The sequence below is a fragment of the Myxocyprinus asiaticus genome, chromosome 1 (genome assembly GCF_019703515.2).
Source record: "Myxocyprinus asiaticus isolate MX2 ecotype Aquarium Trade chromosome 1, UBuf_Myxa_2, whole genome shotgun sequence".
In the NCBI taxonomy this organism is placed as follows: domain Eukaryota; kingdom Metazoa; phylum Chordata; class Actinopteri; order Cypriniformes; family Catostomidae; genus Myxocyprinus; species Myxocyprinus asiaticus.
The window spans coordinates 57,519,254-57,532,555 of record NC_059344.1 but is presented as its reverse complement, the minus strand read 5'-3'; the positions used below and the strand labels follow the sequence as shown (position 1 = coordinate 57,532,555).

General features: G+C 38.9%; 1 protein-coding gene across 1 annotated transcript in view; it reads right to left on the bottom strand.

Annotated features, from left to right (window-relative positions):
* LOC127427619 (PH domain leucine-rich repeat-containing protein phosphatase 2-like) overlaps positions 1-13,302 on the bottom strand; it is a 112,798-nt gene that overhangs the window by 55,874 nt on the left and 43,622 nt on the right. The window lies entirely within an intron of this gene.

The following is a 13,302-nucleotide window of genomic DNA, read 5'->3' as shown; positions in this document are numbered from 1 at the left end:
AAAATCATAAGTCTGATTGCTTAGGAAATGAATATTATACCTCTCCTCAATAATCCAGTTGATTTGAGGTAGAATTCATGTCCACAGCACAGGACAAGTTACAAGCCAAAGTGCAAACACCACTAATAATTAGTACGACATATCAGCCGATACACCAGCCAGGCAAATAAATCAGCCAACATTTGCCCACTTTGAAATTATCGCCATCAATTGATTACCATGCTTGCATGGCCAACTAAAAGAAGTGTTAGGGGCCGTTCACACTTAATGTGTTTTGCATCTGTCCGCAATGCTTTCAATACATTTTCTATGTAATCTTTGTCCGTTGTGGCACGTCTCGTTATTTTGCAGTATCTCATAAAGGGGTGCTATGTTTTTTAGATGCTGTGTCAAGTTAAAAATAACTTTTAAAAATGCACCTCGAGACACCTGCGTTCGGTTCTATTTATTCCGCTGCATCTGGCTTTTTTTAGTGCAAGAACAAGTTTGGTTCTCCCCTTTTCGCATTTATTCTCCCTTATGTCAGTTCCAAAGTCTAGTCATTTCATGCACAATTTCTTTTTTCAAATATTTTTATTGTAAAAAATCTTACATCTAGTTTATAATGAAAGGGGTCATGATATGAGGAATCAAATTTTCCCTGATCTTTTGACATATAAGTGGCCACTGAACTGGAAAAACATACTGTAAATTTTAGAACTGAAAACTTCCTCCTTAATAGAAAAAGAGCATTTATTTAACCCACAGGTCCTCACTGCTCAGTTACACAGATGAACAGGAGAGAGGGTTTGATGAACAGCTTTGACCATAATTGTTCATCTCGCACCGCTTTTAAAAGATGCAAATGTCAAGTTATAACTTTAAAGGGAGACCTCCATTATGTTTCATTCAGCTGCGCTGTTTCTTGCTGTTTTGAAGCATCCTGTATCATTTCTGTAAACATGCACTATATGGACGTGTTTGATCATTTTGATGCGTTTCTGGTGATGTGCGCCACGCTTTAAGAGCGGTGCGCGCAACAAAATGTGTCTCATTCTGCTGCTGCCACTGACTGGGAGAAACACATGCCGTTCTGTGTGTAAACAAACACGGAAGATGTGGAGTGTCTCTGCTTTGACACTGAAGACTTAAAGGGCCAAAGAGTTCAAAACCGAGTGTTTCAGACAGAGGGCCAGAGACAGGGTGGAACTGTTTTATATATTACTAAATTATGACTGTTTTGGTGCAAAAAAACCTTTACTAACATTATAAGTGGACCTCAGGGAAGATAATTGTAACACTTAAGAAGGTAAGGAGGAAGCTGGGACCGGCTTGACAAACACATAGACATTTAATGGCACTTTTCAACGTACAAAGAAACAAAAATACGCACTGCTTTTCAGCCAGCTGCGTCAAATCATAAAAACACTCAAACACGCGGACAAGCTTCGTACATCTCTCTCCTGTCTGCCACTCTCTCTTCTCCTTAAATACTCCCGCCTCCCCTCGCTGGAACGCGAGGCTGGTGTGGCATGCATGTGTAAGTCATTCACCACTTATCTTCCCGGTCTCGCTCTGCCCAGACACCGCTCGGCTCCGCCCTGCTCACCACAATAATACAATTAAAAAAAAAAAAGAGTATGTCATGACCCCCTTAAATATAAAATTGTATGAGCTCACCTCCCATATATATATCAGGAACCCCACTCCATCTATATTGGTCGACAACTACTGATAATGCTCTTAACACACAGGACAGAACCACCTTAGGAGCGACTGTCAGTCACATATCACACACATGCATACAGATCCATGTGTGTATGATGTCCATACAGTATGTAATGTGAAGTGTGGCCCTCAGTGGGACATCAAAAAAAGGGTGAATAGGGTTGCCAGTAAATGTTGTCATATTTATTGGTCAGCTCATGGTGACAGACAAGCACACACACGCTCCCTGGGCAGCTGCAAAAATCGAGCAGAAACTGAAAGCTATGTCACACACACACACACACGTACGTGGTGCCATCAGATGGCACACTCAATAACCAATAAAGAGTGTTATTACAGAATAGCTTCCAGAGCTTTACAAAAAATATATATTTTGCAATAGTTATGTTCTTGTTGTTAATTAACCAAATTGTATCATAAATTGAGTGGAAATTTAACCTCAGTCCAGTATGTTAAAAACTATATGGACGCACTTCTGGGATGATACCAATAACTAAACTTTTGTGCGTTTTAACCTTTTTAACTGGAATGGATAGCCAAATAATGAAACATTTAAACTTAAAGAAACTTAAACGAAATAGGTGTCGTTTAAAAGCTTTAAAAGCTGGACTTATTGATGCATATTGGTGATCATACCAACTCTTAGCCACTGCTTTTTAAATTGCTAATACCTTAGAAGGGGGAGAAAGGGACGCGAGCGAGCGGTGCCAAACAAACGAAAAAAACAAAACAAAACACACTCTAGCTATAAGTAAACCCTCTAAACTGACTAGAAAACAAAAGAGTAAAAGAAAAGATATTCAGTGTCCGAGACGCCCTGCCTAAACTACTCTTTCTAGCCAAACACAAAATGTACAGCGGGTGGCACTCACTCCTAACCTAATGTGTCTAAACAGTTGTGAAAACCTGCATGTGTGCACAATGTACGTCACGTGACCTTCTTACCTGTCCACTTTCCCCAATGTAACAAAAATAATGAAAATGACAAAAATATATAACCAAAGAACAAATAATAACAAAGAGGAATAAGAAAAACAGGACAAAGAACATACAATATCAAACAAAAATGAATGGATTGATTTTCTTGCAAAAATGAACTGATACAGTAACACAGCTGGAGCTTGAGCAAATGGGTTTTCACTGGATTTTAAAAGTCGGCGGTCTATAGCAATTGGTGGAGGAGATGATGATGTCAGAGGGGACTCCAATGGAAACAATCAATGGGAGATGTCTAAAGGTAACACAATACAGAAAGCGGGAGACAGCGCTGAACGACATACATCTCATATAGACACACAAGAACGGAGGATGAATCTCAGTTGCCTCCGCGTCTGAGACCGTCAATCCACACATCTTATCAAGTGGCTTGTTGAGCGCGTTACTGCAGAGACATAGCAAGTATGGAGGCTTCATGCTATTCTCCGCGGCATCCACACACAACTCACTACATGAGAACCACATTATAGCGACCACGAGGAGGTTACCCCATGTGACTCAAACCTCCCTAGCAACCGGGCCAATTTGGTTGCTTAGGCTGGAGTCACCTAGCATGCCCTGGATTCGAACTCGCGTCTCCAGGGGTGGTAGTCAGCGTCTTTACTCGCTGAGCTACCCAGGCCCCAAGTTATAAGCTTCTTTAAACATTTTTGCCTTTGAACCCTCCAAAAATTGGCCCTATTCGCTTATTTTAAGTGCCTCACTGTAACCATTTTTAAAAAAAAAGGAGGGATGAGTTGATATTATTTGCTGTGGTAATCAACATTATGCCACAAATGCTGTCGATTGACCTTAACTTGTATTGAACCCGGAACATTCCTTTAATGTTTAATGAAATACACGAAAGTGACAGAAATGGTGCCCAAGTGATTTTTGTCATTTTTTTGCTTATTACTTACATCAACAAAAAATTAAAAGAATATGGCATATTTTCAACAAGCCCAAAAACAACATAACATTGTACATAGATCTTAATATAATTCTCATAGAGAGCAACGTGGCATGCAAACTCATGGTGGAAAAAATCAATAACTGCGCAGAAACGCTTATGTTCCTAGTCAAGATTCACTCGCACAAAGTCACACACCTCGGTGGACTTTGTTGAAGTACTCTTAAGATGCAACAGTCAGTGATGAATGAGTCAGGCTTTTGTCACATTAAACTTGCTTCTCTCAATCTAAATACATAGCAAGCACCTGTCGCAGCTCTTCTTCAGCACCTCTAAAAGTCACATCAAACACAGGTCCCCACAGTTCGGCCAGGGGCCATGCACTCTCAGGGTAATTGCTGGTCAAACTAACACAAACGCCACAGCAAATTTTTTTATCCCTTCCATCCTTCTATATCCTTAACTTCAGATGGAGCAGTCTGAACATGGATGTGTTAACACAAAGAGAGTGTCTCAAGAGAGTTGGCACTCACTGACTGCTCTTTGTTGGAGCAATTCTGAGGCAGGGCCCAGTGGATGAGTCTGAACGAGTGGACAGGTCTAGAAAGCTGCTGCATGACACGGAGCTGACACTCTGAGTGAGACAGGACTGGTAGCCTATCTAGTTGTAAGGGTGTCCGATGTCAGTTAAAATGCCTATATTTATATATATATATATATATATATATATATATATATATATATATATATATATATATCTCCTACCCAGAATTGGCCGACCTTCCAAAATTCCTCCAAGAGCACAGCGCCGACTCATCCAGGAAGTCACAAAAAAAGCCAAGGACAACATCCAAGGAACTGCAGGCCTCTCTTGCATTAATAAAGGTCACTGTTCACGACTCCACTATCAGAAAGACACTGACCAAAAATGCCATCCATGGAAGAGTGTCGAGGCGAAAACCAGAACATTAAGGCTCGTCTGAATTTTGCCAAACCACGCCTTGATGATCCTCAAACCTTTTGGGAGAATGTTCTGTGGACTGATGAGTCGAAAGTGGAACTGTTCAGAAGACAGGGCTGTTTGGTTGCATTTGTTGCTGCTAAAAGTGGCACAACCAGCTATTAAGTTTAAGGGGGCAGTTAGTTTTTCACATGGGTGATACAGATGTTGGATAATTTGTTTTACTTAAAAATAAATAAATAAATAATAAATAAATAAATAAAACATATTTGAAAACTGGATTTTGTGTTTACTCAGGTTGCCTTTGTTTTATGTTATATCTCATTTGAAGATCTAAAAAAATTTATTATGAAAAATACACAAAAACAGAAGAAATCAGGATGGGGACAAATACTTTTCCACAGCACTGTATAAGGCTGCCTAGTCAGCAGACATCTGACCGCACACCTCTGCCTCTTCTGCGCGGATGACCACCTCAATGACTCATGAGATTCAGTGACTCAAGAACTAAATCACACACCAATGCCAAAGCGCTGACGCCAAACAAAACAAACCACCACCACAACCACACAGACTAAGTAATCCCCTTCCAACCAGCCAATGGGAGGAGACACTTGGACTGATCCAGTGTGACCCAAGCAAGATCAGCCCCAAAAGAGAAACAAATTAAACTCCCTACAGATTAATTGAACAAAAAAGGACATTGCCTGGAGATAGACAGCTAAAACCACTAACTGTAAATACATGCATTAAGGGAAAAGACTGCAGCAGATTGCAACTGGGAAGAATCCAGACTTTAAGAACAGCTTTTGTGGGCAACACATCCTTTCAAATGACTGAAGGGAGGATAAAACTAAAGGCTGAAATGGAAGCCTATTCATTCTACAGCAAATTTCAGGAAAAGAGTCTAGAAAATTTCTAAATTATATTTCACCCCAAAATCTAAATATAGAAACAATAAATTATACTTTAAATGAACAAAATGAATTTATTTTTGGGGGAAATTAAGACTTTTTGAAAAATAAAATAGTCTTCATTATTTTTTAAAGTAAACAATAAAATATATAAAACAATATTTGAATCTTGGTGTGACATTCCTGAAACTCCCCAAAGAATATCAATATCTAGTTGCAAGGGTGTCTGATGAGAGGTTAATATATATATATATATATATATATATGAATATTTACTGTTTATTACACAATATTTACTTCCAAATCCACTCATTATCACTATTATTAATAATAATAAATAATAATAATAACTTATTTATTCTAATGATTTATTGATAGAAAAAGGACTGATGAAATTAAATGAACATTTTACTGTATTTTACACAATATTACTCCAAATTCACTTGTCACATTTGAAAACAGAAAATGAACACGTCAAAACTGATACCAAAGTAAAAAAAAAAAAAGAGATTTATGATTAATAAACCATTCCTACTAAACATTTGACAACAACTAATCATAATAACACACACCTTAGCCTCTGTGTTAATGTTGCTATCAGCATTTTTATTTCACCTCTAAAGGCCACACTCTTACTCTAGAATTCTTCAGCATCAGTCACTAAAAATGAGCCATTATCACTATTAATTTTAGGATATTTCCAATATCTTGAAAAGCTGTTTACAGGACTGATTAATCTGAATACAAAAATATACACTACCGGTCAAAAGTTTTGAAACACTTGACTGAAATGTTTCCCATGATCTTAAAAATCTTTTGATCTGAAGGCGTATGTTTAAATGTTAATTAACCATATTAATTTATTTCATTATAAAACTAAAATTTAATTATAAAAAAAAAAAAAAAGTTTTTGAAATTGATGACTTGGACCAAATAATAAAGAAAAGCAGTCAATAAGTGCCCAACATAGATGGGAACTCCTTCAATACTGTTTAAAAAGCATCCCAGGGTGATACCTCAAGAAGTTGTTTGAGAAAATGTCAAGAGTACATTTCTGCAAATTCTAGACAAAGGGTGACTACTTTGAAGATGCTAAAATATAACACAGTTTTGAATTATTTTGGATTTTGTTTAGTCACAACATAATTCCCATAGTTCCATTTATGTTATTCCATAGTTTTGATGACTTTACTATTATTCTAAAATGTGAAAAAAAATTATAATAAAGAATGAGTGTGTTTCAAAACTTTTGACCGGTAGTGTATATACTGTATATATGTAATCTGTCGACCTCTAATGTGCACCATCCTATGACAAGGCTGGAGCTCTTTGAACTGACTCTTGTGTGAATCAGCCATATGAGCATGGTTACCAGAAGGGACGCACCAATCGATCTTCGTCTTAAAGCTGAAGTATGTGATTCCTGCGACACTAGCGCCACCGATCGGAATTGCAAAAATAAATAATGTTTTCAAAACAGCTTTCTGAATACGCCCCTCATCTGCTGTTGTTCGAACCATCAGATAGTCCCGCCTCCAACACACGTCATTGGTTGAGTAACATTGTTGGGGCACAACTGAGCGGTTCACTCTAAACAAACAGGAATTTAATAGTGCCACATAGACAATGCATTTACAGTTTTCAAGAAAATGAATCTCTGAATGATTTACTTGTAGCTGTCTCTACATATTAAACTAGGATATGAGAAAATATTTTAACACTAAAAAAGTTACATACTTCAGCTTTAAAACTGTGACCGGCGTTTTGTGCCTAGAATTAGGGCCAATCTTTTATTAACTGCATCACGCACAAAATCACACATACACTGCTACCCTAATGAATAAGCACTAGCTCAGCCCTCGAAGCATGACATTGTGGCCACTGAGTGTTAATCATTGGCAATTGTAAGCATTAGCAAATGTAAATTTTCAGACATGCTGTAATTTAGACGAAAATGCTGGTTTGTTTTAAAAAATGTGTATGAATATCATGTGTATGAATATTAAGGTGCCCATTTTCAAGAGTCATTATGGTAGTAATTCTAATTCCAAGAGCCCAGTGCACATGTGTGCCTTTGTGTGTGCGCGCTGTGTATTCCATTATTCTGAGTTGAAAGTGGAACTGTTTGGAAGACAGGGGACCCCTTACATCTGGTATAAATCAAACACAGAATTACACAAAAAAAACCTCATAACTACAGTGAAGCATGGTGGTAGTGTGATGATGTGGGGATGCTTTGCTGCTTCAGGGCCAGGGTGACTTGCAATAATTGAGGGAAACATTAATTCATGATCCAAAGCATAGGAGTATGTCCATCTCTGAATGGGTCAAAAGAAGCTAAATTAAAGTTTTGGAATGGCCTAGTCAAAGTCCTGACTTGAACCCGATGCTGTGGAAGGACCTTAAACGGGAAGTTCGTGCTTGAAAACCCTCCAGTGTGGCTGAACTAAAGCAGTTCTGCAAAGAAGAGTGGGCCCAAATTCCACCACAGCATTGTGAAAGGCTAATCTCCAGTTATCGGAAGCATTTGGTTGCAGTTGTTGCTCTACAGGTGGCACAACCAGCTATTAAGTTTAAGGGGGCAGTTAGTTTTTCACATGGGTGATATAAGTGTTGGATAATTTTTTTTGATTCAATAAAAAAATAAAATAAAATTGAAAACTGTATTTTGTGTTTACTCAGGTTGCTTTTGTTTTATGTTATATCTCATTTGAAGATCTAAAAAATATAGTATGAAAAATACACAAAAACAGAAGAAAACAGGATGGGGGCAAATACTTTTCCACAGCATTCTATAAGGCTGCCTAGTCAGCAGACATCTGACATCTCTGCCTCTTCTGTACGGATGGCCACCTCTATGACTCATGAGATTCAGTGACTCAAGAACTAAATCACTCGGGGTGTGCAGCGAAGCCATTATCTGTATTTGTATGAGTATCTGTTCATATGATAAAATTATCTGTATTTGTATTAGGATAGAACCGGCTATGGGTGGGGCTTAAACAAGAAGTGTGTCAAAACTAAATGAAACACACATTTTTAAATGTTACTCTTACATTTATAGTTTCTATTAATAAAATATGCCTTGTATATGCCTTTTCATAATAATAATAGCCTAATAATAATAATAATAATAATAATAATAATAATAATAATGGGGGGTCACGTGACACCAAGCGAGAAGCAGACGTGTGAATCACAAGCTCTGCGCACTTTGCTAGTTTTTTAATTATTTTCATGTTATAACCGTTGAGATTCGATACACCCAGTTACATATTTGCTCTTTGAAGCAATCATGGCAAAGAATTCAATATCCTCGGACTCTGGAGACATTAAAAGTCACTTACGTGTTCAAGCTGAGACCTCTGACGGGCCTGCGAGCCGGGGACTCGAGTTGGAAAGCATGTCGGGAGAAGATATTCAGTGTCAACTGTCCAACATCTCGGCGATGCTGACGAAGGTTGTTGCTGACGTCGATCGATTACGGCGATGGAAGCAAAGTTCTCTGAGTTGGTCACAAGAGTGACAGATGTTGAAAAAAAGAATCGATTATCTGGAGTCTTCGGAAAGGGAATTATCCGCTAATCCGCCCGTGTCCAAAATAGACTTGGAATGCATTTTGGAAAAACTGGAATATCTTGAAAATATGAGCCAAAGGAACAATATACGAATTGTTGGAATTCCTGAGCATGAAGAGGGCAGAGATATGGTGAAATTCCTGGACGAGCTCTTCCCGAGTCTGCTCGACATAACAGGCCATAAACTGGAAATCGAGCGAGCACACAGAGTCCCGGCTCGGAGATCGGCTGAGGGAGACAGGCCCCGATCAATTCTGGCCAAATTTCTGAGATCATCCGATAAAGATCTTGTGTTGCGCCAGGCGAGGAGCAAAGGAAAACTTTCTTGGAAGAATCACAATATTTTCTTGTTCCCGGATATTGCAAATTTGACAAGAGAGAAACGCGATCGGTTCAAGGAATGTAAAAAACGAATACATTAACGGAAGATCGCTTTTGCACTGATGTTTCCGGCCAAACTGAGAATAGACACCAAGGATGGCAGCAAAGTATTTTTATGCCCCAAAAAGGCACTGGCCTTCATACAAACTATGGGTGAATAAACCATCAGGCGTTTCTTATGTGAGTGGACTAACTCGCTGTTTAGTGTCTCGACTGTTTAAGGAAGCTGGGCGCCATTTTTTGTTTCTTTTTGCGTTGGCTCCGCCTAGCAGCTGGAGATTGTTTTTGTGGCATGACATTCCAAGAAACTTTTGCATTGACAGAAGATAGTTTTTACACTGATGTTCCCAGCCAGATTGAGAGTGGACACTATGGATGACCGCATAATATCTACATGCTCACATAAAGGATGTCTTTTATAAAGTTGACGGACTGAGTAAGTCATGGTGTATTTTTTTTACGTGGCCTCTGAGTGAATTTGACTCGCTCAATACACACTTGATTATCCGAGGAACCGGAATGCCTGTTTTGTTTTATTTTTCATACTGGTTCCATCTAGCGGCTGGAGTTTGTTTTGTGGAATAACACTGCTTCGGGACAGTGTTGTGGATGAATCTGTTCTTTTTTGTGCTTATGCCTCCTGTTGGCTGGAGTTTGTTTTTGTGGAGTATTTTTAAGGGACACTGGAATGATTACATCATCTGCTGCACTCATAACAGCTGGCTCACTGAACAATTGTTTGTCTCTACGAGGAAACTGAACGGCTTTATATCGGCTGGAATTTGTTTTGTGGAGGAACACACCTTCCAGACAGTTCTGTGAATGAATCTACATGTTCTTTGTGTTTATTCTGCCTGTTGGCTGGGGCCTGTTTTACAAAGTATTTTCTGTTATGTAATTTTGCCTCAATTTGTATAGAAACACCGGGCTTGAGCAATCCAATGGCAAAGTTGTCGTGGGGACTCTCGTATGTGTACATGGACCTTTTGAGTTTAGAGGGATTGACACCGGTTGGTGCTGTCGTGCGTGGGGTTAATGCGCAAGTTTTTCTTTTTCTGTTTGTTTTGTTTGGGGGGGAAGTTCGGGGTTTGATTGTTGCATTAATGGGGTATGTGGTCTGTACAATCTTGCTTTTGACACAATTTTTTATTTTTATTATATCAATATGTCAAATGTTAATGTGAATGGATTATCTCTCTCCACATGGAATGTGAATGGGTTGGGGCACCCCATAAAAAGAAGGAAGGTTATCTCTTTTCTTAAGCGTAAGAAATATGATATAGTCTTTCTTCAAGAAACACATCTTTCCCAGCAGGAAGCTGAAAAATGTGGGAAGATATGGGGTGGGCATGTTTTCTTTAGTGCTGGCTCGAGTAAGAGTAGGGGAGTCATTACATTGATAAGTAAACATCTACAATTCAAATTTCTCAAACAGGTTAATGACAAATTAGGAAGAGTCATTATTGTTTTAGCAGACATTCAGGGGCAAAGGTTGATTTTGGCTAATATTTATGCACCTAATGCTGATGATCAGGGCTTTTTTATAGATAAAATTGGGAGACCTTAATTTATTGATGGACTCAGTCCTTGATCACAGTGAAGCAAAAGTCTGTAAACCCCCTAGAGTCTGACGCTTCACAGGATGTGTAAAAATCTTGGTCTTGTAGATATTTGGTGACTTTTGAACCCATCTGGTAGGGACTATACATTTTTTTCATCAGTCCATAAGATTTATTCAAGAATAGTTTTTTTTATATATATATATCTAAGTCACTCATTTCATCTGTTGTTGATTGCTCAATTGGAAAACATTTTAGTTTCAGATCACGCCCTGGTGAGTTTAGAGGTGTTGCCACACACACAGAGAAAAAGAAATGATATAGTTGGCGCTTTTATGTATCCCTTTTGCAAATTCCTGATTTCCAACAAATGTTAAAGACTGAAATCAATGTTTATATGGAGACCAACTGGTCCTCAGTATCCTCTGTGGGCGTGGCTTGGGAGGCACTTAAGGCTGTTCTTAGGGGTCCGATCATACAGTATGCCTCATTCATCAAAAAATGTAAGCACGAGAACTTGTGGAGTTGGAAGGGAATATTAAAAATGCAGAAGCAGAGCTGAAGCACCTAATGTCGTCTGATGGCCTCAGAGAATTGACCCGACCGAAATATAGATATAATACTATTTTGTCGTGGAAGGTGGAGTTTTGGTTATTCAGGGCAAGACAGTCATACTTTGAGTTGGGGGACAAAGCAGGGAAGCTTTTGGCTAGATATATAAAGCAGAGAAAGTCTTTTTCTACCATTCCCTCAGTAAAATCTGCTGGTGGTGAAATTTTTACCTTTGATATTAACAATACTTTTAAAGAATTCTATTTTGATCTGTATAGTTCCACGTCTTCGTCTACTGATGAAGATATTAGAAACTTTGTGGAACCATTAGAACTCCCTAAATTGACGACTGAGCAAAAAAATTCTCTTGATTCTGAGATAACCTTGGAGGAGCCTGACGAGGTAATTAAGGCCTTGCCTGCAGGCAAGGCTCCCGGGCCAGACGGCTTTGCCGCTGAATTTTTTAGATCTTATGCTACAGAATTGGCTCCACTTTTGTTAGAAGTTTATACAAAATCATTAATGAATGGAAAGCTGCCCCCAACCATGACACAAGCCCAGATCAGTCTGATTCTTAAAAAGGGGAAAAGATCCAAGCAAATGTAAGAGTTACCGTCCAATTTCCCTGATCCAGCTAGATGTAAAAATGTTGGCAAAAAATTAGGCTAACCGATTAAGTTATGACATCTCTTATACATATAGATCAGGTGGGGTTTATTCGGGGCCACAGCTCTTCTGATAACATCAGGCATCTAATCAATATCATGTGGTCAGTGGCGAATGATCAGACTCCGATCGCTGCCATCTCACTTGATGCCGAAAAGGCGTTTGATATGGTAGAATGGGATTATCTTATTAAAATTTTGGAAATATACGGTTTCGGGAATACTTTTATTGGATGGATTAAGTTACTTTATAGACACCCAGTGGTGGCGGTACAAACAAATGGATTAATTTCAGATTATTTTACTCTGGATAGGGGCAACCGGCAGGGTTGTCCTCTTTCCCCATTATTGTTCTGTCTTGCCCTGGGACCATTAGCAGCAGCGATAAGAAAAGAGGATGATTTTCCAGGGGTGATGGCGGGAGGAGTGGCGCATAAGCTTTTGCTTTTGATTATATTTTATTATTCGTCTCCGACCCCACAAATCTATGCCTTGCCTCCACAATATTATCAATTCCTTTTCTAAATTTTCGGGATACAGAGTTAATTGGTCTATATCCGAAGCTTTAGCTCTGACTGCTTACTGCCCAGTAACGGCTTTTCAGCCGGGCGCCTTCCAGTGGCCCAAACAGGGCATTATGTATTTGGGCATTTTATTCCCAGCAAATGTATGTGATTTAGTTAGAGTTAATTTTGAGCCTTTAATAAAAAGGTTTTCAAGTGATGTGGGCAGGTGGGCTTCATTACATTTATCGATGATTGGGAAGGTTAATGTTATTAAAATGAACTGCATTCCCAAATATAACTACCTGCTGCAGTCTCTCCCAGTAGATGTTCCCCTCTCTTATTTCAAACAATTTGATAGCATAGTGAAGTCCTTCATTTGGAATGGTAAGCGTCCAGGTTACATTTCATTAAGTTACATAGGCCTACTGACAAAGGTGGGCTAGGCCTACTTAATATTTTGTTCTATTATTATGCGTTCAGTCTCAGACATTTGGCCAATTGGTCGCTCCCACCTGAGAGAGCCCCTCCCTGGTTCTATATTGAACAGGAAGTTCTTGCCCCTATTTTGCCATTGTAAAGCCGTTCGATCAAACT